General features: G+C 45.8%; 11 non-coding genes across 11 annotated transcripts; all 11 read left to right on the top strand.

Annotated features, from left to right (window-relative positions):
- The first annotated feature begins 49 nt into the window (after positions 1 to 49).
- LOC130351267 (U2 spliceosomal RNA) lies at positions 50 to 240 on the top strand. Its single transcript, XR_008888006.1, has one exon. It is a non-coding gene; the product is annotated as a U2 spliceosomal RNA (small nuclear RNA).
- A 2,080-nt stretch (positions 241 to 2,320) lies between these two features.
- LOC130351266 (U2 spliceosomal RNA) lies at positions 2,321 to 2,511 on the top strand. The gene has a single exon (XR_008888005.1). It is a non-coding gene; the product is annotated as a U2 spliceosomal RNA (small nuclear RNA).
- Positions 2,512 to 4,597: 2,086 nt separating this feature from the next.
- On the top strand, positions 4,598 to 4,788 carry LOC130351265 (U2 spliceosomal RNA). The gene has a single exon (XR_008888004.1). It is a non-coding gene; the product is annotated as a U2 spliceosomal RNA (small nuclear RNA).
- Positions 4,789 to 6,878: 2,090 nt separating this feature from the next.
- Positions 6,879 to 7,069, top strand: LOC130351264 (U2 spliceosomal RNA). Its single transcript, XR_008888003.1, has one exon. It is a non-coding gene; the product is annotated as a U2 spliceosomal RNA (small nuclear RNA).
- Positions 7,070 to 9,159: 2,090 nt separating this feature from the next.
- On the top strand, positions 9,160 to 9,350 carry LOC130351263 (U2 spliceosomal RNA). Its single transcript, XR_008888002.1, has one exon. It is a non-coding gene; the product is annotated as a U2 spliceosomal RNA (small nuclear RNA).
- Positions 9,351 to 11,436: 2,086 nt separating this feature from the next.
- On the top strand, positions 11,437 to 11,627 carry LOC130351261 (U2 spliceosomal RNA). Its single transcript, XR_008888000.1, has one exon. It is a non-coding gene; the product is annotated as a U2 spliceosomal RNA (small nuclear RNA).
- Positions 11,628 to 13,708: 2,081 nt separating this feature from the next.
- LOC130351260 (U2 spliceosomal RNA) lies at positions 13,709 to 13,899 on the top strand. Its single transcript, XR_008887999.1, has one exon. It is a non-coding gene; the product is annotated as a U2 spliceosomal RNA (small nuclear RNA).
- Positions 13,900 to 15,979: 2,080 nt separating this feature from the next.
- On the top strand, positions 15,980 to 16,170 carry LOC130351258 (U2 spliceosomal RNA). The gene has a single exon (XR_008887998.1). It is a non-coding gene; the product is annotated as a U2 spliceosomal RNA (small nuclear RNA).
- A 2,072-nt stretch (positions 16,171 to 18,242) lies between these two features.
- Positions 18,243 to 18,433, top strand: LOC130351257 (U2 spliceosomal RNA). Its single transcript, XR_008887997.1, has one exon. It is a non-coding gene; the product is annotated as a U2 spliceosomal RNA (small nuclear RNA).
- A 2,080-nt stretch (positions 18,434 to 20,513) lies between these two features.
- Positions 20,514 to 20,704, top strand: LOC130351256 (U2 spliceosomal RNA). Its single transcript, XR_008887996.1, has one exon. It is a non-coding gene; the product is annotated as a U2 spliceosomal RNA (small nuclear RNA).
- A 2,088-nt stretch (positions 20,705 to 22,792) lies between these two features.
- On the top strand, positions 22,793 to 22,983 carry LOC130351255 (U2 spliceosomal RNA). The gene has a single exon (XR_008887995.1). It is a non-coding gene; the product is annotated as a U2 spliceosomal RNA (small nuclear RNA).
- The last annotated feature ends 1,467 nt before the right edge of the window (positions 22,984 to 24,450 follow it).

Genomic DNA, 24,450 nt, shown 5'->3' with positions numbered 1-24,450 from the left:
TGATAGTGCCCATGAAGGGGACCTTGTTGGGCCCGCCCCTTTCACGGTTATCGCTTCTCGGCCTTTTGGCTAAGATCAAGTGTAGTATCTGTTCTTATCAGTTTAATATCTGATACGTCCCCTATCTGGGGACCATATATTAAATGGATTTTTGAGAACGGGGGCCGATTTCGAAGCTTGCTTCCGTCGCCCTATGCATTGACCCGATATGGCAGTATCTTCGGGTACAGTGCACCACCCCCTTACAGGGTTAAAAAGAAAGATTCCTACTTTCATTGCTACCTGCTTGCTGGCTAGCCAGCTAGCCAGCCCTGTGGGCCTTGCTGCTGCTGCTGCAGCCAAAAAACAAAAGGTGGTGCTGCTGCTGCTTCTGCTGCTTCTGCTTCTGCTTGTGTCTGGCCGCTGTTGGAGCGTCCAGGCACAGGACTTCTGCTGCTGCTGACTAAATGGCCTCCTTAATTGGATCATTTGAGTAGCCAGCACACCTGTGCAGGTAGGGCATGACATGATAGGCAGCTGCCTTGATAGCGGGTGGGTGCTGAATGTTCCTAATTGACAAAATAAGATTAATGCTTATGAAGAAATATAAAATCTCATCCCTTCCCCAATATCGCGCCACACCCCTACCCCTTAATTCCCTGGTTGAACTTGATGGACATATGTCTTTTTTCGACCGTACTAACTATGTAACTATGTAACATAACATGGGGGGGGTCTCCTGGCTGTTCACACAGGTGTGTCATTGCTGTACATTGACCATGCATTGCTTCTGTGGTATTGCAAAGGCAAAGACAAATGCTTCCAGCCATCCATTGCACTAATGGATTGGTCATCAGCTGGCTGTCTATGTCCCGCATCAATATAGACCAAAGTACAGAGGGTTAGGCTATGCTATTGTGCACCTACCTGATGCATCAGAAGGTGCGAGGCCCTTGCTAAATTCTGTGCACAGACTTTGAGATCTATACTTTAGACTGTATCTAAACCTGCTCCAACATGGACTGACATTCTGGCCTACTTTCAGCCGATGCGACTTGTCTGTCGCTGAACAGTCGCTTTTTATGTATTCAGCACCTATGTATAATGTTGTAAAAATGCTCTAGAAGCTAAAGTCGCAGAAATGTCACACATATTTGGCCTGCAACTTTCTGTGCGACAAATTCAGACAGGAAAAATCAGTATAAATCCTTAGAAAATTATCCCCCAGTGTCTCCATCTGCTGGCGGTATTGAATAAGCATTGCTGCACTGATGGGGTATGCATTAGACGAAAAAAAAGAAGAAAAAGAAGAATAATACGCCCAGAAAAGAGGCGAAAAGGAGAAAAACGTAAAAAAACGTGAAAAAAAAGTAAGAGGAAGAGAAGGGAAAAAAAGGTGGAAATGGGTTTAAAAGTGATTTCGGCGGAGAAATATATATATATATATATATATATATATATATATATACGCGCACACACACACATATATATAAACGTATTCTCCGTTGAGATATTGCAGCCGCTGCTGTGTCCAGGCCCAGGAGCCTTAGCACTGTGCTGTGATGTCACTCAATACCACTGACATCACTAGGTGTAAACAACATCTCTCCTTTGCTGTGTATGTGACTATGGAGCTGTTTGGTGATGTCGTCTATTATGGCCTTCATAGAAGCAACAGGAGATTGTTGCATCCATCTAGAACCCTCAGAACTACAGTGCTATGATGTCACTCACTTCCACAGGCCTTGCAGAGTGTAAACAACAACAACCCAGCTTTGTTGTGTATGTAACCATAGGGATTTGTGATGTCACCTAGAACCTTCACAGCAGCGACAGCTTTATGAGGAGCATCAGCACTGCTCTGCCTGAGCAGAACCATCACCGCCATAGGTTGTCAAATAACCCGGATTTAACCCACACAGGTAAGTCCAATGGGGTGCAGGCATGTCCTCTATGCTTACAGCTTCCCGTGGGTGTTGGTTTGATACCGTTTGGGGACAGCCAAGGAGGCATCTGCAGGCAACAAAGGTAGGTGTGTGCTTGTGTGTGTGTTTCCTATGCAGATTCTAAGCCCAGTGTCACATGCAAGTAGGAGGAGTAAGAAGGGTTCCTGGCAAATCCGGGTTATGGATTGCATTTAAAAAGGCCCCGTGGGAGTGCAATGGGCCCCTGTCTTGCTGCTTAGCAATAATGGTATGGGTTTAGGTTCTGCTGTGTGTACTGGTGGTTGACTGCCCCCCAGCCCAGAGTGTGCATGGAAAATTGTCTGGCAGCCTCCCTGACAGCAAGCAGTGATAGTGCCCATGAAGGGGACCTTGTTGGGCCCGCCCCTTTCACGGTTATCGCTTCTCGGCCTTTTGGCTAAGATCAAGTGTAGTATCTGTTCTTATCAGTTTAATATCTGATACGTCCCCTATCTGGGGACCATATATTAAATGGATTTTTGAGAACGGGGGCCGATTTCGAAGCTTGCTTCCGTCGCCCTATGCATTGACCCGATATGGCAGTATCTTCGGGTACAGTGCACCACCCCCTTACAGGGTTAAAAAGAAAGATTCCTACTTTCATTGCTACCTGCTTGCTGGCTAGCCAGCTAGCCAGCCCTGTGGGCCTTGCTGCTGCTGCTGCAGCCAAAAAACAAAAGGTGGTGCTGCTGCTGCTTCTGCTGCTTCTGCTTCTGCTTGTGTCTGGCCGCTGTTGGAGCGTCCAGGCACAGGACTTCTGCTGCTGCTGACTAAATGGCCTCCTTAATTGGATCATTTGAGTAGCCAGCACACCTGTGCAGGTAGGGCATGACATGATAGGCAGCTGCCTTGATAGCGGGTGGGTGCTGAATGTTCCTAATTGACAAAATAAGATTAATGCTTATGAAGAAATATAAAATCTCATCCCTTCCCCAATATCGCGCCACACCCCTACCCCTTAATTCCCTGGTTGAACTTGATGGACATATGTCTTTTTTCGACCGTACTAACTATGTAACTATGTAACATAACATGGGGGGGGTCTCCTGGCTGTTCACACAGGTGTGTCATTGCTGTACATTGACCATGCATTGCTTCTGTGGTATTGCAAAGGCAAAGACAAATGCTTCCAGCCATCCATTGCACTAATGGATTGGTCATCAGCTGGCTGTCTATGTCCCGCATCAATATAGACCAAAGTACAGAGGGTTAGGCTATGCTATTGTGCACCTACCTGATGCATCAGAAGGTGCGAGGCCCTTGCTAAATTCTGTGCACAGACTTTGAGATCTATACTTTAGACTGTATCTAAACCTGCTCCAACATGGACTGACATTCTGGCCTACTTTCAGCCGATGCGACTTGTCTGTCGCTGAACAGTCGCTTTTTATGTATTCAGCACCTATGTATAATGTTGTAAAAATGCTCTAGAAGCTAAAGTCGCAGAAATGTCACACATATTTGGCCTGCAACTTTCTGTGCGACAAATTCAGACAGGAAAAATCAGTATAAATCCTTAGAAAATTATCCCCCAGTGTCTCCATCTGCTGGCGGTATTGAATAAGCATTGCTGCACTGATGGGGTATGCATTAGACGAAAAAAAAGAAGAAAAAGAAGAATAATACGCCCAGAAAAGAGGCGAAAAGGAGAAAAACGTAAAAAAACGTGAAAAAAAAGTAAGAGGAAGAGAAGGGAAAAAAAGGTGGAAATGGGTTTAAAAGTGATTTCGGCGGAGAAATATATATATATATATATATATATATATATATATATATATATACGCGCACACACACACATATATATAAACGTATTCTCCGTTGAGATATTGCAGCCGCTGCTGTGTCCAGGCCCAGGAGCCTTAGCACTGTGCTGTGATGTCACTCAATACCACTGACATCACTAGGTGTAAACAACATCTCTCCTTTGCTGTGTATGTGACTATGGAGCTGTTTGGTGATGTCGTCTATTATGGCCTTCATAGAAGCAACAGGAGATTGTTGCATCCATCTAGAACCCTCAGAACTACAGTGCTATGATGTCACTCACTTCCACAGGCCTTGCAGAGTGTAAACAACAACAACCCAGCTTTGTTGTGTATGTAACCATAGGGATTTGTGATGTCACCTAGAACCTTCACAGCAGCGACAGCTTTATGAGGAGCATCAGCACTGCTCTGCCTGAGCAGAACCATCACCGCCATAGGTTGTCAAATAACCCGGATTTAACCCACACAGGTAAGTCCAATGGGGTGCAGGCATGTCCTCTATGCTTACAGCTTCCCGTGGGTGTTGGTTTGATACCGTTTGGGGACAGCCAAGGAGGCATCTGCAGGCAACAAAGGTAGGTGTGTGCTTGTGTGTGTGTTTCCTATGCAGATCCTAAGCCCAGTGTCACATGCAAGTAGGAGGAGTAAGAAGGGTTCCTGGCAAATCCGGGTTATGGATTGCATTTAAAAAGGCCCCGTGGGAGTGCAATGGGCCCCTGTCTTGCTGCTTAGCAATAATGGTATGGGTTTAGGTTCTGCTGTGTGTACTGGTGGTTGACTGCCCCCCAGCCCAGAGTGTGCATGGAAAATTGTCTGGCAGCCTCCCTGACAGCAAGCAGTGATAGTGCCCATGAAGGGGACCTTGTTGGGCCCGCCCCTTTCACGGTTATCGCTTCTCGGCCTTTTGGCTAAGATCAAGTGTAGTATCTGTTCTTATCAGTTTAATATCTGATACGTCCCCTATCTGGGGACCATATATTAAATGGATTTTTGAGAACGGGGGCCGATTTCGAAGCTTGCTTCCGTCGCCCTATGCATTGACCCGATATGGCAGTATCTTCGGGTACAGTGCACCACCCCCTTACAGGGTTAAAAAGAAAGATTCCTACTTTCATTGCTACCTGCTTGCTGGCTAGCCAGCTAGCCAGCCCTGTGGGCCTTGCTGCTGCTGCTGCAGCCAAAAAACAAAAGGTGGTGCTGCTGCTGCTTCTGCTGCTTCTGCTTCTGCTTGTGTCTGGCCGCTGTTGGAGCGTCCAGGCACAGGACTTCTGCTGCTGCTGACTAAATGGCCTCCTTAATTGGATCATTTGAGTAGCCAGCACACCTGTGCAGGTAGGGCATGACATGATAGGCAGCTGCCTTGATAGCGGGTGGGTGCTGAATGTTCCTAATTGACAAAATAAGATTAATGCTTATGAAGAAATATAAAATCTCATCCCTTCCCCAATATCGCGCCACACCCCTACCCCTTAATTCCCTGGTTGAACTTGATGGACATATGTCTTTTTTCGACCGTACTAACTATGTAACTATGTAACATAACATGGGGGGGGTCTCCTGGCTGTTCACACAGGTGTGTCATTGCTGTACATTGACCATGCATTGCTTCTGTGGTATTGCAAAGGCAAAGACAAATGCTTCCAGCCATCCATTGCACTAATGGATTGGTCATCAGCTGGCTGTCTATGTCCCGCATCAATATAGACCAAAGTACAGAGGGTTAGGCTATGCTATTGTGCACCTACCTGATGCATCAGAAGGTGCGAGGCCCTTGCTAAATTCTGTGCACAGACTTTGAGATCTATACTTTAGACTGTATCTAAACCTGCTCCAACATGGACTGACATTCTGGCCTACTTTCAGCCGATGCGACTTGTCTGTCGCTGAACAGTCGCTTTTTATGTATTCAGCACCTATGTATAATGTTGTAAAAATGCTCTAGAAGCTAAAGTCGCAGAAATGTCACACATATTTGGCCTGCAACTTTCTGTGCGACAAATTCAGACAGGAAAAATCAGTATAAATCCTTAGAAAATTATCCCCCAGTGTCTCCATCTGCTGGCGGTATTGAATAAGCATTGCTGCACTGATGGGGTATGCATTAGACGAAAAAAAAGAAGAAAAAGAAGAATAATACGCCCAGAAAAGAGGCGAAAAGGAGAAAAACGTAAAAAAACGTGAAAAAAAAGTAAGAGGAAGAGAAGGGAAAAAAAGGTGGAAATGGGTTTAAAAGTGATTTCGGCGGAGAAATATATATATATATATATATATATATATATATATATATATATATATACGCGCACACACACACATATATATAAACGTATTCTCCGTTGAGATATTGCAGCCGCTGCTGTGTCCAGGCCCAGGAGCCTTAGCACTGTGCTGTGATGTCACTCAATACCACTGACATCACTAGGTGTAAACAACATCTCTCCTTTGCTGTGTATGTGACTATGGAGCTGTTTGGTGATGTCGTCTATTATGGCCTTCATAGAAGCAACAGGAGATTGTTGCATCCATCTAGAACCCTCAGAACTACAGTGCTATGATGTCACTCACTTCCACAGGCCTTGCAGAGTGTAAACAACAACAACCCAGCTTTGTTGTGTATGTAACCATAGGGATTTGTGATGTCACCTAGAACCTTCACAGCAGCGACAGCTTTATGAGGAGCATCAGCACTGCTCTGCCTGAGCAGAACCATCACCGCCATAGGTTGTCAAATAACCCGGATTTAACCCACACAGGTAAGTCCAATGGGGTGCAGGCATGTCCTCTATGCTTACAGCTTCCCGTGAGTGTTGGTTTGATACCGTTTGGGGACAGCCAAGGAGGCATCTGCAGGCAACAAAGGTAGGTGTGTGCTTGTGTGTGTGTTTCCTATGCAGATCCTAAGCCCAGTGTCACATGCAAGTAGGAGGAGTAAGAAGGGTTCCTGGCAAATCCGGGTTATGGATTGCATTTAAAAAGGCCCCGTGGGAGTGCAATGGGCCCCTGTCTTGCTGCTTAGCAATAATGGTATGGGTTTAGGTTCTGCTGTGTGTACTGGTGGTTGACTGCCCCCCAGCCCAGAGTGTGCATGGAAAATTGTCTGGCAGCCTCCCTGACAGCAAGCAGTGATAGTGCCCATGAAGGGGACCTTGTTGGGCCCGCCCCTTTCACGGTTATCGCTTCTCGGCCTTTTGGCTAAGATCAAGTGTAGTATCTGTTCTTATCAGTTTAATATCTGATACGTCCCCTATCTGGGGACCATATATTAAATGGATTTTTGAGAACGGGGGCCGATTTCGAAGCTTGCTTCCGTCGCCCTATGCATTGACCCGATATGGCAGTATCTTCGGGTACAGTGCACCACCCCCTTACAGGGTTAAAAAGAAAGATTCCTACTTTCATTGCTACCTGCTTGCTGGCTAGCCAGCTAGCCAGCCCTGTGGGCCTTGCTGCTGCTGCTGCAGCCAAAAAACAAAAGGTGGTGCTGCTGCTGCTTCTGCTGCTTCTGCTTCTGCTTGTGTCTGGCCGCTGTTGGAGCGTCCAGGCACAGGACTTCTGCTGCTGCTGACTAAATGGCCTCCTTAATTGGATCATTTGAGTAGCCAGCACACCTGTGCAGGTAGGGCATGACATGATAGGCAGCTGCCTTGATAGCGGGTGGGTGCTGAATGTTCCTAATTGACAAAATAAGATTAATGCTTATGAAGAAATATAAAATCTCATCCCTTCCCCAATATCGCGCCACACCCCTACCCCTTAATTCCCTGGTTGAACTTGATGGACATATGTCTTTTTTCGACCGTACTAACTATGTAACTATGTAACATAACATGGGGGGGTCTCCTGGCTGTTCACACAGGTGTGTCATTGCTGTACATTGACCATGCATTGCTTCTGTGGTATTGCAAAGGCAAAGACAAATGCTTCCAGCCATCCATTGCACTAATGGATTGGTCATCAGCTGGCTGTCTATGTCCCGCATCAATATAGACCAAAGTACAGAGGGTTAGGCTATGCTATTGTGCACCTACCTGATGCATCAGAAGGTGCGAGGCCCTTGCTAAATTCTGTGCACAGACTTTGAGATCTATACTTTAGACTGTATCTAAACCTGCTCCAACATGGACTGACATTCTGGCCTACTTTCAGCCGATGCGACTTGTCTGTCGCTGAACAGTCGCTTTTTATGTATTCAGCACCTATGTATAATGTTGTAAAAATGCTCTAGAAGCTAAAGTCGCAGAAATGTCACACATATTTGGCCTGCAACTTTCTGTGCGACAAATTCAGACAGGAAAAATCAGTATAAATCCTTAGAAAATTATCCCCCAGTGTCTCCATCTGCTGGCGGTATTGAATAAGCATTGCTGCACTGATGGGGTATGCATTAGACGAAAAAAAAGAAGAAAAAGAAGAATAATACGCCCAGAAAAGAGGCGAAAAGGAGAAAAACGTAAAAAAACGTGAAAAAAAAGTAAGAGGAAGAGAAGGGAAAAAAAGGTGGAAATGGGTTTAAAAGTGATTTCGGCGGAGAAATATATATATATATATATATATATATATATATATATATATATATATACGCGCACACACACACATATATATAAACGTATTCTCCGTTGAGATATTGCAGCCGCTGCTGTGTCCAGGCCCAGGAGCCTTAGCACTGTGCTGTGATGTCACTCAATACCACTGACATCACTAGGTGTAAACAACATCTCTCCTTTGCTGTGTATGTGACTATGGAGCTGTTTGGTGATGTCGTCTATTATGGCCTTCATAGAAGCAACAGGAGATTGTTGCATCCATCTAGAACCCTCAGAACTACAGTGCTATGATGTCACTCACTTCCACAGGCCTTGCAGAGTGTAAACAACAACAACCCAGCTTTGTTGTGTATGTAACCATAGGGATTTGTGATGTCACCTAGAACCTTCACAGCAGCGACAGCTTTATGAGGAGCATCAGCACTGCTCTGCCTGAGCAGAACCATCACCGCCATAGGTTGTCAAATAACCCAGATTTAACCCACACAGGTAAGTCCAATGGGGTGCAGGCATGTCCTCTATGCTTACAGCTTCCCGTGGGTGTTGGTTTGATACCGTTTGGGGACAGCCAAGGAGGCATCTGCAGGCAACAAAGGTAGGTGTGTGCTTGTGTGTGTGTTTCCTATGCAGATCCTAAGCCCAGTGTCACATGCAAGTAGGAGGAGTAAGAAGGGTTCCTGGCAAATCCGGGTTATGGATTGCATTTAAAAAGGCCCCCGTGGGAGTGCAATGGGCCCCTGTCTTGCTGCTTAGCAATAATGGTATGGGTTTAGGTTCTGCTGTGTGTACTGGTGGTTGACTGCCCCCCAGCCCAGAGTGTGCATGGAAAATTGTCTGGCAGCCTCCCTGACAGCAAGCAGTGATAGTGCCCATGAAGGGGACCTTGTTGGGCCCGCCCCTTTCACGGTTATCGCTTCTCGGCCTTTTGGCTAAGATCAAGTGTAGTATCTGTTCTTATCAGTTTAATATCTGATACGTCCCCTATCTGGGGACCATATATTAAATGGATTTTTGAGAACGGGGGCCGATTTCGAAGCTTGCTTCCGTCGCCCTATGCATTGACCCGATATGGCAGTATCTTCGGGTACAGTGCACCACCCCCTTACAGGGTTAAAAAGAAAGATTCCTACTTTCATTGCTACCTGCTTGCTGGCTAGCCAGCTAGCCAGCCCTGTGGGCCTTGCTGCTGCTGCTGCAGCCAAAAAACAAAAGGTGGTGCTGCTGCTGCTTCTGCTGCTTCTGCTTCTGCTTGTGTCTGGCCGCTGTTGGAGCGTCCAGGCACAGGACTTCTGCTGCTGCTGACTAAATGGCCTCCTTAATTGGATCATTTGAGTAGCCAGCACACCTGTGCAGGTAGGGCATGACATGATAGGCAGCTGCCTTGATAGCGGGTGGGTGCTGAATGTTCCTAATTGACAAAATAAGATTAATGCTTATGAAGAAATATAAAATCTCATCCCTTCCCCAATATCGCGCCACACCCCTACCCCTTAATTCCCTGGTTGAACTTGATGGACATATGTCTTTTTTCGACCGTACTAACTATGTAACTATGTAACATAACATGGGGGGGGTCTCCTGGCTGTTCACACAGGTGTGTCATTGCTGTACATTGACCATGCATTGCTTCTGTGGTATTGCAAAGGCAAAGACAAATGCTTCCAGCCATCCATTGCACTAATGGATTGGTCATCAGCTGGCTGTCTATGTCCCGCATCAATATAGACCAAAGTACAGAGGGTTAGGCTATGCTATTGTGCACCTACCTGATGCATCAGAAGGTGCGAGGCCCTTGCTAAATTCTGTGCACAGACTTTGAGATCTATACTTTAGACTGTATCTAAACCTGCTCCAACATGGACTGACATTCTGGCCTACTTTCAGCCGATGCGACTTGTCTGTCGCTGAACAGTCGCTTTTTATGTATTCAGCACCTATGTATAATGTTGTAAAAATGCTCTAGAAGCTAAAGTCGCAGAAATGTCACACATATTTGGCCTGCAACTTTCTGTGCGACAAATTCAGACAGGAAAAATCAGTATAAATCCTTAGAAAATTATCCCCCAGTGTCTCCATCTGCTGGCGGTATTGAATAAGCATTGCTGCACTGATGGGGTATGCATTAGACGAAAAAAAAGAAGAAAAAGAAGAATAATACGCCCAGAAAAGAGGCGAAAAGGAGAAAAACGTAAAAAAACGTGAAAAAAAAGTAAGAGGAAGAGAAGGGAAAAAAAGGTGGAAATGGGTTTAAAAGTGATTTCGGCGGAGAAATATATATATATATATATATATATATATATATATATATATATACGCGCACACACACACATATATATAAACGTATTCTCCGTTGAGATATTGCAGCCGCTGCTGTGTCCAGGCCCAGGAGCCTTAGCACTGTGCTGTGATGTCACTCAATACCACTGACATCACTAGGTGTAAACAACATCTCTCCTTTGCTGTGTATGTGACTATGGAGCTGTTTGGTGATGTCGTCTATTATGGCCTTCATAGAAGCAACAGGAGATTGTTGCATCCATCTAGAACCCTCAGAACTACAGTGCTATGATGTCACTCACTTCCACAGGCCTTGCAGAGTGTAAACAACAACAACCCAGCTTTGTTGTGTATGTAACCATAGGGATTTGTGATGTCACCTAGAACCTTCACAGCAGCGACAGCTTTATGAGGAGCATCAGCACTGCTCTGCCTGAGCAGAACCATCACCGCCATAGGTTGTCAAATAACCCGGATTTAACCCACACAGGTAAGTCCAATGGGGTGCAGGCATGTCCTCTATGCTTACAGCTTCCCGTGGGTGTTGGTTTGATACCGTTTGGGGACAGCCAAGGAGGCATCTGCAGGCAACAAAGGTAGGTGTGTGCTTGTGTGTGTGTTTCCTATGCAGATCCTAAGCCCAGTGTCACATGCAAGTAGGAGGAGTAAGAAGGGTTCCTGGCAAATCCGGGTTATGGATTGCATTTAAAAAGGCCCCGTGGGAGTGCAATGGGCCCCTGTCTTGCTGCTTAGCAATAATGGTATGGGTTTAGGTTCTGCTGTGTGTACTGGTGGTTGACTGCCCCCCAGCCCAGAGTGTGCATGGAAAATTGTCTGGCAGCCTCCCTGACAGCAAGCAGTGATAGTGCCCATGAAGGGGACCTTGTTGGGCCCGCCCCTTTCACGGTTATCGCTTCTCGGCCTTTTGGCTAAGATCAAGTGTAGTATCTGTTCTTATCAGTTTAATATCTGATACGTCCCCTATCTGGGGACCATATATTAAATGGATTTTTGAGAACGGGGGCCGATTTCGAAGCTTGCTTCCGTCGCCCTATGCATTGACCCGATATGGCAGTATCTTCGGGTACAGTGCACCACCCCCTTACAGGGTTAAAAAGAAAGATTCCTACTTTCATTGCTACCTGCTTGCTGGCTAGCCAGCTAGCCAGCCCTGTGGGCCTTGCTGCTGCTGCTGCAGCCAAAAAACAAAAGGTGGTGCTGCTGCTGCTTCTGCTGCTTCTGCTTCTGCTTGTGTCTGGCCGCTGTTGGAGCGTCCAGGCACAGGACTTCTGCTGCTGCTGACTAAATGGCCTCCTTAATTGGATCATTTGAGTAGCCAGCACACCTGTGCAGGTAGGGCATGACATGATAGGCAGCTGCCTTGATAGCGGGTGGGTGCTGAATGTTCCTAATTGACAAAATAAGATTAATGCTTATGAAGAAATATAAAATCTCATCCCTTCCCCAATATCGCGCCACACCCCTACCCCTTAATTCCCTGGTTGAACTTGATGGACATATGTCTTTTTTCGACCGTACTAACTATGTAACTATGTAACATAACATGGGGGGGGGTCTCCTGGCTGTTCACACAGGTGTGTCATTGCTGTACATTGACCATGCATTGCTTCTGTGGTATTGCAAAGGCAAAGACAAATGCTTCCAGCCATCCATTGCACTAATGGATTGGTCATCAGCTGGCTGTCTATGTCCCGCATCAATATAGACCAAAGTACAGAGGGTTAGGCTATGCTATTGTGCACCTACCTGATGCATCAGAAGGTGCGAGGCCCTTGCTAAATTCTGTGCACAGACTTTGAGATCTATACTTTAGACTGTATCTAAACCTGCTCCAACATGGACTGACATTCTGGCCTACTTTCAGCCGATGCGACTTGTCTGTCGCTGAACAGTCGCTTTTTATGTATTCAGCACCTATGTATAATGTTGTAAAAATGCTCTAGAAGCTAAAGTCGCAGAAATGTCACACATATTTGGCCTGCAACTTTCTGTGCGACAAATTCAGACAGGAAAAATCAGTATAAATCCTTAGAAAATTATCCCCCAGTGTCTCCATCTGCTGGCGGTATTGAATAAGCATTGCTGCACTGATGGGGTATGCATTAGACGAAAAAAAAGAAGAAAAAGAAGAATAATACGCCCAGAAAAGAGGCGAAAAGGAGAAAAACGTAAAAAAACGTGAAAAAAAAGTAAGAGGAAGAGAAGGGAAAAAAAGGTGGAAATGGGTTTAAAAGTGATTTCGGCGGAGAAATATATATATATATATATATATATATATATATATATACGCGCACACACACACATATATATAAACGTATTCTCCGTTGAGATATTGCAGCCGCTGCTGTGTCCAGGCCCAGGAGCCTTAGCACTGTGCTGTGATGTCACTCAATACCACTGACATCACTAGGTGTAAACAACATCTCTCCTTTGCTGTGTATGTGACTATGGAGCTGTTTGGTGATGTCGTCTATTATGGCCTTCATAGAAGCAACAGGAGATTGTTGCATCCATCTAGAACCCTCAGAACTACAGTGCTATGATGTCACTCACTTCCACAGGCCTTGCAGAGTGTAAACAACAACAACCCAGCTTTGTTGTGTATGTAACCATAGGGATTTGTGATGTCACCTAGAACCTTCACAGCAGCGACAGCTTTATGAGGAGCATCAGCACTGCTCTGCCTGAGCAGAACCATCACCGCCATAGGTTGTCAAATAACCCGGATTTAACCCACACAGGTAAGTCCAATGGGGTGCAGGCATGTCCTCTATGCTTACAGCTTCCCGTGGGTGTTGGTTTGATACCGTTTGGGGACAGCCAAGGAGGCATCTGCAGGCAACAAAGGTAGGTGTGTGCTTGTGTGTGTGTTTCCTATGCAGATCCTAAGCCCAGTGTCACATGCAAGTAGGAGGAGTAAGAAGGGTTCCTGGCAAATCCGGGTTATGGATTGCATTTAAAAAGGCCCCGTGGGAGTGCAATGGGCCCCTGTCTTGCTGCTTAGCAATAATGGTATGGGTTTAGGTTCTGCTGTGTGTACTGGTGGTTGACTGCCCCCCAGCCCAGAGTGTGCATGGAAAATTGTCTGGCAGCCTCCCTGACAGCAAGCAGTGATAGTGCCCATGAAGGGGACCTTGTTGGGCCCGCCCCTTTCACGGTTATCGCTTCTCGGCCTTTTGGCTAAGATCAAGTGTAGTATCTGTTCTTATCAGTTTAATATCTGATACGTCCCCTATCTGGGGACCATATATTAAATGGATTTTTGAGAACGGGGGCCGATTTCGAAGCTTGCTTCCGTCGCCCTATGCATTGACCCGATATGGCAGTATCTTCGGGTACAGTGCACCACCCCCTTACAGGGTTAAAAAGAAAGATTCCTACTTTCATTGCTACCTGCTTGCTGGCTAGCCAGCTAGCCAGCCCTGTGGGCCTTGCTGCTGCTGCTGCAGCCAAAAAACAAAAGGTGGTGCTGCTGCTGCTTCTGCTGCTTCTGCTTGTGTCTGGCCGCTGTTGGAGCGTCCAGGCACAGGACTTCTGCTGCTGCTGACTAAATGGCCTCCTTAATTGGATCATTTGAGTAGCCAGCACACCTGTGCAGGTAGGGCATGACATGATAGGCAGCTGCCTTGATAGCGGGTGGGTGCTGAATGTTCCTAATTGACAAAATAAGATTAATGCTTATGAAGAAATATAAAATCTCATCCCTTCCCCAATATCGCGCCACACCCCTACCCCTTAATTCCCTGGTTGAACTTGATGGACATATGTCTTTTTTCGACCGTACTAACTATGTAACTATGTAACATAACATGGGGGGGGTCTCCTGGCTGTTCACACAGGTGTGTCATTGCTGTACATTGACCATGCATTGCTTCTGTGGTATTGCAAAGGCAAAGACAAATGCTTCCAGCCATCCATTGCACTAATGGATTGGTCATCAGCTGGCTGTCTATGTCCCGCATCAATATAGACCAAAGTACAGAGGGTTAGGCTATGCTATTGTGCACCTACCTGATGCATCAGAAGGTGCGAGGCCCTTGCTAAATTCTGTGCACAGACTTTGAGATCTATACTTTAGACTGTATCTAAACCTGCTCCAACATGGACTGACATTCTGGCCTACTTTCAGCCGATGCGACTTGTCTGTCGCTGAACAGTCGCTTTTTATGTATTCAGCACCTATGTATAATGTTGTAAAAATGCTCTAGAAGCTAAAGTCGCAGAAATGTCACACATATTTGGCCTGCAACTTTCTGTGCGACAAATTCAGACAGGAAAAATCAGTATAAATCCTTAGAAAATTATCCCCCAGTGTCTCCATCTGCTGGCGGTATTGAATAAGCATTGCTGCACTGATGGGGTATGCATTAGACGAAAAAAAAGAAGAAAAAGAAGAATAATACGCCCAGAAAAGAGGCGAAAAGGAGAAAAACGTAAAAAAACGTGAAAAAAAAGTAAGAGGAAGAGAAGGGAAAAAAAGGTGGAAATGGGTTTAAAAGTGATTTCGGCGGAGAAATATATATATATATATATATATATATATATATATATATATATACGCGCACACACACACATATATATAAACGTATTCTCCGTTGAGATATTGCAGCCGCTGCTGTGTCCAGGCCCAGGAGCCTTAGCACTGTGCTGTGATGTCACTCAATACCACTGACATCACTAGGTGTAAACAACATCTCTCCTTTGCTGTGTATGTGACTATGGAGCTGTTTGGTGATGTCGTCTATTATGGCCTTCATAGAAGCAACAGGAGATTGTTGCATCCATCTAGAACCCTCAGAACTACAGTGCTATGATGTCACTCACTTCCACAGGCCTTGCAGAGTGTAAACAACAACAACCCAGCTTTGTTGTGTATGTAACCATAGGGATTTGTGATGTCACCTAGAACCTTCACAGCAGCGACAGCTTTATGAGGAGCATCAGCACTGCTCTGCCTGAGCAGAACCATCACCGCCATAGGTTGTCAAATAACCCGGATTTAACCCACACAGGTAAGTCCAATGGGGTGCAGGCATGTCCTCTATGCTTACAGCTTCCCGTGGGTGTTGGTTTGATACCGTTTGGGGACAGCCAAGGAGGCATCTGCAGGCAACAAAGGTAGGTGTGTGCTTGTGTGTGTGTTTCCTATGCAGATCCTAAGCCCAGTGTCACATGCAAGTAGGAGGAGTAAGAAGGGTTCCTGGCAAATCCGGGTTATGGATTGCATTTAAAAAGGCCCCGTGGGAGTGCAATGGGCCCCTGTCTTGCTGCTTAGCAATAATGGTATGGGTTTAGGTTCTGCTGTGTGTACTGGTGGTTGACTGCCCCCCAGCCCAGAGTGTGCATGGAAAATTGTCTGGCAGCCTCCCTGACAGCAAGCAGTGATAGTGCCCATGAAGGGGACCTTGTTGGGCCCGCCCCTTTCACGGTTATCGCTTCTCGGCCTTTTGGCTAAGATCAAGTGTAGTATCTGTTCTTATCAGTTTAATATCTGATACGTCCCCTATCTGGGGACCATATATTAAATGGATTTTTGAGAACGGGGGCCGATTTCGAAGCTTGCTTCCGTCGCCCTATGCATTGACCCGATATGGCAGTATCTTCGGGTACAGTGCACCACCCCCTTACAGGGTTAAAAAGAAAGATTCCTACTTTCATTGCTACCTGCTTGCTGGCTAGCCAGCTAGCCAGCCCTGTGGGCCTTGCTGCTGCTGCTGCAGCCAAAAAACAAAAGGTGGTGCTGCTGCTGCTTCTGCTGCTTCTGCTTCTGCTTGTGTCTGGCCGCTGTTGGAGCGTCCAGGCACAGGACTTCTGCTGCTGCTGACTAAATGGCCTCCTTAATTGGATCATTTGAGTAGCCAGCACACCTGTGCAGGTAGGGCATGACATGATAGGCAGCTGCCTTGATAGCGGGTGGGTGCTGAATGTTCCTAATTGACAAAATAAGATTAATGCTTATGAAGAAATATAAAATCTCATCCCTTCCCCAATATCGCGCCACACCCCTACCCCTTAATTCCCTGGTTGAACTTGATGGACATATGTCTTTTTTCGACCGTACTAACTATGTAACTATGTAACATAACATGGGGGGGGTCTCCTGGCTGTTCACACAGGTGTGTCATTGCTGTACATTGACCATGCATTGCTTCTGTGGTATTGCAAAGGCAAAGACAAATGCTTCCAGCCATCCATTGCACTAATGGATTGGTCATCAGCTGGCTGTCTATGTCCCGCATCAATATAGACCAAAGTACAGAGGGTTAGGCTATGCTATTGTGCACCTACCTGATGCATCAGAAGGTGCGAGGCCCTTGCTAAATTCTGTGCACAGACTTTGAGATCTATACTTTAGACTGTATCTAAACCTGCTCCAACATGGACTGACATTCTGGCCTACTTTCAGCCGATGCGACTTGTCTGTCGCTGAACAGTCGCTTTTTATGTATTCAGCACCTATGTATAATGTTGTAAAAATGCTCTAGAAGCTAAAGTCGCAGAAATGTCACACATATTTGGCCTGCAACTTTCTGTGCGACAAATTCAGACAGGAAAAATCAGTATAAATCCTTAGAAAATTATCCCCCAGTGTCTCCATCTGCTGGCGGTATTGAATAAGCATTGCTGCACTGATGGGGTATGCATTAGACGAAAAAAAAGAAGAAAAAGAAGAATAATACGCCCAGAAAAGAGGCGAAAAGGAGAAAAACGTAAAAAAACGTGAAAAAAAAGTAAGAGGAAGAGAAGGGAAAAAAAGGTGGAAATGGGTTTAAAAGTGATTTCGGCGGAGAAATATATATATATATATATATATATATATACGCGCACACACACACATATATATAAACGTATTCTCCGTTGAGATATTGCAGCCGCTGCTGTGTCCAGGCCCAGGAGCCTTAGCACTGTGCTGTGATGTCACTCAATACCACTGACATCACTAGGTGTAAACAACATCTCTCCTTTGCTGTGTATGTGACTATGGAGCTGTTTGGTGATGTCGTCTATTATGGCCTTCATAGAAGCAACAGGAGATTGTTGCATCCATCTAGAACCCTCAGAACTACAGTGCTATGATGTCACTCACTTCCACAGGCCTTGCAGAGTGTAAACAACAACAACCCAGCTTTGTTGTGTATGTAACCATAGGGATTTGTGATGTCACCTAGAACCTTCACAGCAGCGACAGCTTTATGAGGAGCATCAGCAGTGCTCTGCCTGAGCAGAACCATCACCGCCATAGGTTGTCAAATAACCCGGATTTAACCCACACAGGTAAGTCCAATGGGGTGCAGGCATGTCCTCTATGCTTACAGCTTCCCGTGGGTGTTGGTTTGATACCGTTTGGGGACAGCCAAGGAGGCATCTGCAGGCAACAAAGGTAGGTGTGTGCTTGTGTGTGTGTTTCCTATGCAGATCCTAAGCCCAGTGTCACATGCAAGTAGGAGGAGTAAGAAGGGTTCCTGGCAAATCCGGGTTATGGATTGCATTTAAAAAGGCCCCGTGGGAGTGCAATGGGCCCCTGTCTTGCTGCTTAGCAATAATGGTATGGGTTTAGGTTCTGCTGTGTGTACTGGTGGTTGACTGCCCCCCAGCCCAGAGTGTGCATGGAAAATTGTCTGGCAGCCTCCCTGACAGCAAGCAGTGATAGTGCCCATGAAGGGGACCTTGTTGGGCCCGCCCCTTTCACGGTTATCGCTTCTCGGCCTTTTGGCTAAGATCAAGTGTAGTATCTGTTCTTATCAGTTTAATATCTGATACGTCCCCTATCTGGGGACCATATATTAAATGGATTTTTGAGAACGGGGGCCGATTTCGAAGCTTGCTTCCGTCGCCCTATGCATTGACCCGATATGGCAGTATCTTCGGGTACAGTGCACCACCCCCTTACAGGGTTAAAAAGAAAGATTCCTACTTTCATTGCTACCTGCTTGCTGGCTAGCCAGCTAGCCAGCCCTGTGGGCCTTGCTGCTGCTGCTGCAGCCAAAAAACAAAAGGTGGTGCTGCTGCTGCTTCTGCTGCTTCTGCTTGTGTCTGGCCGCTGTTGGAGCGTCCAGGCACAGGACTTCTGCTGCTGCTGACTAAATGGCCTCCTTAATTGGATCATTTGAGTAGCCAGCACACCTGTGCAGGTAGGGCATGACATGATAGGCAGCTGCCTTGATAGCGGGTGGGTGCTGAATGTTCCTAATTGACAAAATAAGATTAATGCTTATGAAGAAATATAAAATCTCATCCCTTCCCCAATATCGCGCCACACCCCTACCCCTTAATTCCCTGGTTGAACTTGATGGACATATGTCTTTTTTCGACCGTACTAACTATGTAACTATGTAACATAACATGGGGGGGGTCTCCTGGCTGTTCACACAGGTGTGTCATTGCTGTACATTGACCATGCATTGCTTCTGTGGTATTGCAAAGGCAAAGACAAATGCTTCCAGCCATCCATTGCACTAATGGATTGGTCATCAGCTGGCTGTCTATGTCCCGCATCAATATAGACCAAAGTACAGAGGGTTAGGCTATGCTATTGTGCACCTACCTGATGCATCAGAAGGTGCGAGGCCCTTGCTAAATTCTGTGCACAGACTTTGAGATCTATACTTTAGACTGTATCTAAACCTGCTCCAACATGGACTGACATTCTGGCCTACTTTCAGCCGATGCGACTTGTCTGTCGCTGAACAGTCGCTTTTTATGTATTCAGCACCTATGTATAATGTTGTAAAAATGCTCTAGAAGCTAAAGTCGCAGAAATGTCACACATATTTGGCCTGCAACTTTCTGTGCGACAAATTCAGACAGGAAAAATCAGTATAAATCCTTAGAAAATTATCCCCCAGTGTCTCCATCTGCTGGCGGTATTGAATAAGCATTGCTGCACTGATGGGGTATGCATTAGACGAAAAAAAAGAAGAAAAAGAAGAATAATACGCCCAGAAAAGAGGCGAAAAGGAGAAAAACGTAAAAAAACGTGAAAAAAAAGTAAGAGGAAGAGAAGGGAAAAAAAGGTGGAAATGGGTTTAAAAGTGATTTCGGCGGAGAAATATATATATATATATATATATATATATATATATATATATATACGCGCACACACACACATATATATAAACGTATTCTCCGTTGAGATATTGCAGCCGCTGCTGTGTCCAGGCCCAGGAGCCTTAGCACTGTGCTGTGATGTCACTCAATACCACTGACATCACTAGGTGTAAACAACATCTCTCCTTTGCTGTGTATGTGACTATGGAGCTGTTTGGTGATGTCGTCTATTATGGCCTTCATAGAAGCAACAGGAGATTGTTGCATCCATCTAGAACCCTCAGAACTACAGTGCTATGATGTCACTCACTTCCACAGGCCTTGCAGAGTGTAAACAACAACAACCCAGCTTTGTTGTGTATGTAACCATAGGGATTTGTGATGTCACCTAGAACCTTCACAGCAGCGACAGCTTTATGAGGAGCATCAGCACTGCTCTGCCTGAGCAGAACCATCACCGCCATAGGTTGTCAAATAACCCGGATTTAACCCACACAGGTAAGTCCAATGGGGTGCAGGCATGTCCTCTATGCTTACAGCTTCCCGTGGGTGTTGGTTTGATACCGTTTGGGGACAGCCAAGGAGGCATCTGCAGGCAACAAAGGTAGGTGTGTGCTTGTGTGTGTGTTTCCTATGCAGATCCTAAGCCCAGTGTCACATGCAAGTAGGAGGAGTAAGAAGGGTTCCTGGCAAATCCGGGTTATGGATTGCATTTAAAAAGGCCCCGTGGGAGTGCAATGGGCCCCTGTCTTGCTGCTTAGCAATAATGGTATGGGTTTAGGTTCTGCTGTGTGTACTGGTGGTTGACTGCCCCCCAGCCCAGAGTGTGCATGGAAAATTGTCTGGCAGCCTCCCTGACAGCAAGCAGTGATAGTGCCCATGAAGGGGACCTTGTTGGGCCCGCCCCTTTCACGGTTATCGCTTCTCGGCCTTTTGGCTAAGATCAAGTGTAGTATCTGTTCTTATCAGTTTAATATCTGATACGTCCCCTATCTGGGGACCATATATTAAATGGATTTTTGAGAACGGGGGCCGATTTCGAAGCTTGCTTCCGTCGCCCTATGCATTGACCCGATATGGCAGTATCTTCGGGTACAGTGCACCACCCCCTTACAGGGTTAAAAAGAAAGATTCCTACTTTCATTGCTACCTGCTTGCTGGCTAGCCAGCTAGCCAGCCCTGTGGGCCTTGCTGCTGCTGCTGCAGCCAAAAAACAAAAGGTGGTGCTGCTGCTGCTTCTGCTGCTTCTGCTTCTGCTTGTGTCTGGCCGCTGTTGGAGCGTCCAGGCACAGGACTTCTGCTGCTGCTGACTAAATGGCCTCCTTAATTGGATCATTTGAGTAGCCAGCACACCTGTGCAGGTAGGGCATGACATGATAGGCAGCTGCCTTGATAGCGGGTGGGTGCTGAATGTTCCTAATTGACAAAATAAGATTAATGCTTATGAAGAAATATAAAATCTCATCCCTTCCCCAATATCGCGCCACACCCCTACCCCTTAATTCCCTGGTTGAACTTGATGGACATATGTCTTTTTTCGACCGTACTAACTATGTAACTATGTAACATAACATGGGGGGGGTCTCCTGGCTGTTCACACAGGTGTGTCATTGCTGTACATTGACCATGCATTGCTTCTGTGGTATTGCAAAGGCAAAGACAAATGCTTCCAGCCATCCATTGCACTAATGGATTGGTCATCAGCTGGCTGTCTATGTCCCGCATCAATATAGACCAAAGTACAGAGGGTTAGGCTATGCTATTGTGCACCTACCTGATGCATCAGAAGGTGCGAGGCCCTTGCTAAATTCTGTGCACAGACTTTGAGATCTATACTTTAGACTGTATCTAAACCTGCTCCAACATGGACTGACATTCTGGCCTACTTTCAGCCGATGCGACTTGTCTGTCGCTGAACAGTCGCTTTTTATGTATTCAGCACCTATGTATAATGTTGTAAAAATGCTCTAGAAGCTAAAGTCGCAGAAATGTCACACATATTTGGCCTGCAACTTTCTGTGCGACAAATTCAGACAGGAAAAATCAGTATAAATCCTTAGAAAATTATCCCCCAGTGTCTCCATCTGCTGGCGGTATTGAATAAGCATTGCTGCACTGATGGGGTATGCATTAGACGAAAAAAAAGAAGAAAAAGAAGAATAATACGCCCAGAAAAGAGGCGAAAAGGAGAAAAACGTAAAAAAACGTGAAAAAAAAGTAAGAGGAAGAGAAGGGAAAAAAAGGTGGAAATGGGTTTAAAAGTGATTTCGGCGGAGAAATATATATATATATATATATATATATATATATATATATATATATACGCGCACACACACACATATATATAAACGTATTCTCCGTTGAGATATTGCAGCCGCTGCTGTGTCCAGGCCCAGGAGCCTTAGCACTGTGCTGTGATGTCACTCAATACCACTGACATCACTAGGTGTAAACAACATCTCTCCTTTGCTGTGTATGTGACTATGGAGCTGTTTGGTGATGTTGTCTATTATGGCCTTCATAGAAGCAACAGGAGATTGTTGCATCCATCTAGAACCCTCAGAACTACAGTGCTATGATGTCACTCACTTCCACAGGCCTTGCAGAGTGTAAACAACAACAACCCAGCTTTGTTGTGTATGTAACCATAGGGATTTGTGATGTCACCTAGAACCTTCACAGCAGCGACAGCTTTATGAGGAGCATCAGCACTGCTCTGCCTGAGCAGAACCATCACCGCCATAGGTTGTCAAATAACCCGGATTTAACCCACACAGGTAAGTCCAATGGGGTGCAGGCATGTCCTCTATGCTTACAGCTTCCCGTGGGTGTTGGTTTGATACCGTTTGGGGACAGCCAAGGAGGCATCTGCAGGCAACAAAGGTAGGTGTGTGCTTGTGTGTGTGTTTCCTATGCAGATCCTAAGCCCAGTGTCACATGCAAGTAGGAGGAGTAAGAAGGGTTCCTGGCAAATCCGGGTTATGGATTGCATTTAAAAAGGCCCCGTGGGAGTGCAATGGGCCCCTGTCTTGCTGCTTAGCAATAATGGTATGGGTTTAGGTTCTGCTGTGTGTACTGGTGGTTGACTGCCCCCCAGCCCAGAGTGTGCATGGAAAATTGTCTGGCAGCCTCCCTGACAGCAAGCAGTGATAGTGCCCATGAAGGGGACCTTGTTGGGCCCGCCCCTTTCACGGTTATCGCTTCTCGGCCTTTTGGCTAAGATCAAGTGTAGTATCTGTTCTTATCAGTTTAATATCTGATACGTCCCCTATCTGGGGACCATATATTAAATGGATTTTTGAGAACGGGGGCCGATTTCGAAGCTTGCTTCCGTCGCCCTATGCATTGACCCGATATGGCAGTATCTTCGGGTACAGTGCACCACCCCCTTACAGGGTTAAAAAGAAAGATTCCTACTTTCATTGCTACCTGCTTGCTGGCTAGCCAGCTAGCCAGCCCTGTGGGCCTTGCTGCTGCTGCTGCAGCCAAAAAACAAAAGGTGGTGCTGCTGCTGCTTCTGCTGCTTCTGCTTCTGCTTGTGTCTGGCCGCTGTTGGAGCGTCCAGGCACAGGACTTCTGCTGCTGCTGACTAAATGGCCTCCTTAATTGGATCATTTGAGTAGCCAGCACACCTGTGCAGGTAGGGCATGACATGATAGGCAGCTGCCTTGATAGCGGGTGGGTGCTGAATGTTCCTAATTGACAAAATAAGATTAATGCTTATGAAGAAATATAAAATCTCATCCCTTCCCCAATATCGCGCCACACCCCTACCCCTTAATTCCCTGGTTGAACTTGATGGACATATGTCTTTTTTCGACCGTACTAACTATGTAACTATGTAACATAACATGGGGGGGGTCTCCTGGCTGTTCACACAGGTGTGTCATTGCTGTACATTGACCATGCATTGCTTCTGTGGTATTGCAAAGGCAAAGACAAATGCTTCCAGCCATCCATTGCACTAATGGATTGGTCATCAGCTGGCTGTCTATGTCCCGCATCAATATAGACCAAAGTACAGAGGGTTAGGCTATGCTATTGTGCACCTACCTGATGCATCAGAAGGTGCGAGGCCCTTGCTAAATTCTGTGCACAGACTTTGAGATCTATACTTTAGACTGTATCTAAACCTGCTCCAACATGGACTGACATTCTGGCCTACTTTCAGCCGATGCGACTTGTCTGTCGCTGAACAGTCGCTTTTTATGTATTCAGCACCTATGTATAATGTTGTAAAAATGCTCTAGAAGCTAAAGTCGCAGAAATGTCACACATATTTGGCCTGCAACTTTCTGTGCGACAAATTCAGACAGGAAAAATCAGTATAAATCCTTAGAAAATTATCCCCCAGTGTCTCCATCTGCTGGCGGTATTGAATAAGCATTGCTGCACTGATGGGGTATGCATTAGACGAAAAAAAAGAAGAAAAAGAAGAATAATACGCCCAGAAAAGAGGCGAAAAGGAGAAAAACGTAAAAAAACGTGAAAAAAAAGTAAGAGGAAGAGAAGGGAAAAAAAGGTGGAAATGGGTTTAAAAGTGATTTCGGCGGAGAAATATATATATATATATATATATATATATATATATATATATATATACGCGCACACACACACATATATATAAACGTATTCTCCGTTGAGATATTGCAGCCGCTGCTGTGTCCAGGCCCAGGAGCCTTAGCACTGTGCTGTGATGTCACTCAATACCACTGACATCACTAGGTGTAAACAACATCTCTCCTTTGCTGTGTATGTGACTATGGAGCTGTTTGGTGATGTCGTCTATTATGGCCTTCATAGAAGCAACAGGAGATTGTTGCATCCATCTAGAACCCTCAGAACTACAGTGCT

Source organism: Hyla sarda, unplaced genomic scaffold (genome assembly GCF_029499605.1).
Source record: "Hyla sarda isolate aHylSar1 unplaced genomic scaffold, aHylSar1.hap1 scaffold_966, whole genome shotgun sequence".
In the NCBI taxonomy this organism is placed as follows: Eukaryota; Metazoa; Chordata; class Amphibia; order Anura; family Hylidae; genus Hyla; species Hyla sarda.
The sequence above is the reverse complement of the archived record's forward strand: the minus strand, read 5'-3'. Positions and strand labels throughout refer to the sequence as shown.